The sequence below is a fragment of the Hemiscyllium ocellatum genome, chromosome 20 (genome assembly GCF_020745735.1).
Source record: "Hemiscyllium ocellatum isolate sHemOce1 chromosome 20, sHemOce1.pat.X.cur, whole genome shotgun sequence".
NCBI classification, from domain to species: domain Eukaryota; kingdom Metazoa; phylum Chordata; class Chondrichthyes; order Orectolobiformes; family Hemiscylliidae; genus Hemiscyllium; species Hemiscyllium ocellatum.
Window position 1 is genome coordinate 26,996,794 of NC_083420.1, and position 3,512 is coordinate 27,000,305.

General features: G+C 43.1%; 1 non-coding gene across 1 annotated transcript; it reads left to right on the top strand.

Annotated features, from left to right (window-relative positions):
* Nucleotides 1-2,702: 2,702 nt before the first annotated feature.
* On the top strand, nucleotides 2,703-2,837 carry LOC132825618 (U11 spliceosomal RNA). Its single transcript, XR_009645801.1, has one exon. It is a non-coding gene; the product is annotated as a U11 spliceosomal RNA (small nuclear RNA).
* The last annotated feature ends 675 nt before the right edge of the window (nucleotides 2,838-3,512 follow it).

The window sequence follows — 3,512 nt, forward strand, 5'->3', positions numbered from 1 at the left end:
AGCCTACACAACCTGCTACCCAAGCTTTCATATGTACTTCAGCACATCATGACTGGCACTTGTGCCAGTCTGCAACACTTGGTCATTGGCAGCTCCTTGCAATTTAATACCAGCAAGTTTTAGTCAGACCAAAGAGCAATTTCCCTAAGTTGATGGTCCTCCAGCAGTAGTTGATAATACTTCAGCAACAATCCCTGGAAGCAGCCTATAGAAGAGGTTTTTTTTTCAAACTGAGTTATGATCTGATTTTGGTGTCTTAACCTCCAAAGCAGAAATAATTGCCTTGGAGCTCACATTGATTCCTGACAGCTCCAAGGCCTTTTTAAAAAAGCTGTTTTTATTTTGTACTGGAGGGAATTGCCTAATTGACTGTTCCATGAAACCTGACTCCTGATATGAGAGCTTGTGTGAAAAGGTTGGTGTTCATTCTGTGCCTTTTTATCACTCCATCACAAAGGAGATGGAGTGGGGCAGATGTGAACTGAAGGAAGGTTGTGGGATGTGGTGAAGTGGAATGTAGTGAAGGAGGGGCAATTAGAGAAAGAGATAAAGGGGAAATGCTCAACTTTCATCTTTGCTTGCCAACTGAACTCCTCCCCTACTCTGCTCAACAGTGGAAAATTCCTCCTGCACCACTCAGTAACTCTTCTACCCTACCCAGGATCAGACCAATTCTGAAGCAACGGAAATGGATCACACCAGTAAAACGGTCAGGAAGCACTTACATCTAGAGTGATAATTGCCTTGGGATGAATGCCTACAAAAATCATCACTCTCCTGGCTCCCTCTGCAATAGACAATCCCAAAAGGATCTCAATGATATTTTGAGGGTTACATGGGAAAGGGTTGAGCTCTGGGTGTGTAAATAAGAATGTGAATTTTTATTGCTGTTTTGAAAGTTCCTGTGATGTGGCAATGTGGTGAATGACTTTGACAATTTGCTCAGGGAATCATTCAACAGGGTCCACTGTCCCCTCTTCCCATAGGGCCTCATGGATGTTACTTGTATATAGGATGGGCATGTCAAACAATGTGATTTTCTGCATAAATCTTTCCACAAAGGACAGATGGTGTAGCACGGGTCGACTGACTGGAATGTTCTTGTGGAAACGTGACCAAACCCATTATTTGCAACACTGACGACAGAACATAGACATACACTGACACGTGATGTTTATCTAACAGGAATTTATGTACATAGCCACATGCAAAGATGATCAATGACATATGGGTGCAGTATGTATTTTCCTCTCTTGAAGAGTTGTGTATCGTGATTTATAGGACACTGAACATTGTTGATCTCCAAGTAATCAGGTGATGGCTAATTAATGAGGTGGAAGTGGGTACTGCAGATGCTGGAGATTAGAGTGGTGTTGGAAAAGCATAGATCTGGCAGCATTCAAGGCGCAGGAAAATCGATGTTTCGGGCAAAAGCCTTTCATCAGGAATGAGGGTTGAAGAACTTCAGGGCAGAGGAGATGACCTGGGAGTTGTGGTAAGAGAGAGACTCGCTGAGATCCTTGTAGAGAGAGGGGGGGAGAACTTCTTCAAGGTACAAAGCTAAAAATCACACAACACCAGGGGTTATAGTCCAACAGGTTTAATTGGAAGCACGCTAGCTTTCGGAGCGACGCTCATCAGGTGGTAGTGGAGGGCTCAGTCCTAACACAGAATTTATAGCAAAAATTTACAGTGTGATGTAAATTCTGCTATAAATTCTGTATGTTAGGATTGAGCCCTCCACTACCACCTGATGAAGTAGTGTCGCTCCGAAAGCTAGTGTGCTTCCAATTAAACCTGTTGGACTATAACCTGGTGTTGTGTGGTTTTTAACTTTGTACACCCCAGTCCAACACCGGCATCTCCAAATCATTCTTCAAGGGAGGCAGCCTTGGAAGAGGATTTGCAGTAAGGTTAAAATCAACTAGGCGAAAGTGGGTACTGCAGGTGCTGGAGAAGCACAGCAGGTCAGGCTGCTTCCGAGGAGCAGATGAAAGGCTTTTGCCTGAAAGGTCGATTCCCCTGCTCCTCGGAGGCTGCTCAGATCTACATTGTGTAAAGCGATATCAGGAATTCTTCATGTTTCATGATCAGGTACTTACCCGCAACGCAACGTTTCCAATTGCCCCGCTTTTATTTTACCAAATGTGAGCTCCTTTTTTTTAACACGAACTACTTATGGAAAATATCTCGTCTGCTCTGCCCCAGGTTGTCTATCGAGGAATCACATTTTATATTTTTTTTCCCTCAGTCAAGAAGCCAATGATCAAAATCAGAAAGATTTGGCATTACATTAAACATGAATTTCATGATTGATGTTGAAAAAGGAAACATATTCTCCTGTCTGTTTATAGTTTCAGTGTTTGAGATAACACTTGATGGAGTGCTCTGTGTCCCTCCGAAATGAAACCTCTCGCTACAAAGTTGGTTCATGGCTCCCCCGTCTGCCTGAACCGAGTCATAGTCCTGGGGCGGACGGGCGGTGTCCCGAGATGCTTTGCAGGATTTGCATAAACTATTCGTGTTTTTAAGTGCAAAATTTCTAAATACACGAAAGAACCGGAGGTTTTTCCAGGGACTCAGTTGCTGTGGAATTTGTAGTTCTGCAGTGAAAGGCATCTTGTAGATGTTGGTGACCGGTTGTCACTCTCACTGTGAAGTGTGGTATGGTCGGTCAGGTGTGGACCTGACCATTGTGTCAGTAAAAGGGTTTCTGCTGTGAATAGCACATAGATGAGGTCTTCGGGCTTTATCTGTGCGGAATCGATATCAAGAGATTTCGGAAGCACAATTTTTGTTACTTGGAGCTGCTGGTGATCGTTTGTCCTGGCGCTCCTACATTTGGCATTTATAATAGAAATGGCTATGTGTTACGATCTTTGTTTAGTTTGAGGTCTATAATTGCTAATGATTTGGAGATATCGGTGTTGGACTCCGGTGTATAAAATTCAAAATCACACAATCAGGCGATGAAGGAGCGACGCTTCTGAAAGCAAGTGTGCTTCCAATTAAACTTGTTGGACTATAACCTGGTGTTGTGTGATTTATTATCGCTTAGAGCGACTCCTAGGGGTTTTGAGTAGGCATTGGCATTGTCTCTACGCAAGGAGCAATATTCTCTAAGTATGAATATTTAGTGCTGTTTGACATCTCATAGATTACTGTTATGACGTACTGGAGAGGCGTGTGTTCGCTGACTGTGTTGCGTGATTCTGCACTTCGAATATTCAGAAAAAATATGCATAACCTTAAGCGTAAGGAAACCAGCTCTACAAAGGTTGGAACAAAAATAGAAAAGCTCAGCAGGTCTGGCAGCATCTGTGCAGAGAAATCAGAGTTAACTTCCTAAAAAGACTGAGTCAGGTGCCACACAGGTTACTCAATAAGAGTTCATGATGTTCACGAAGATAGACGATTGGTTGATTGCAGTGAGTTGATATAAATGAGGAATTTTCAAGGTGGTAACTTGTAGGTAGTACGTCAGGGGCAAATTCCTGATGAAGGGCTTTTGC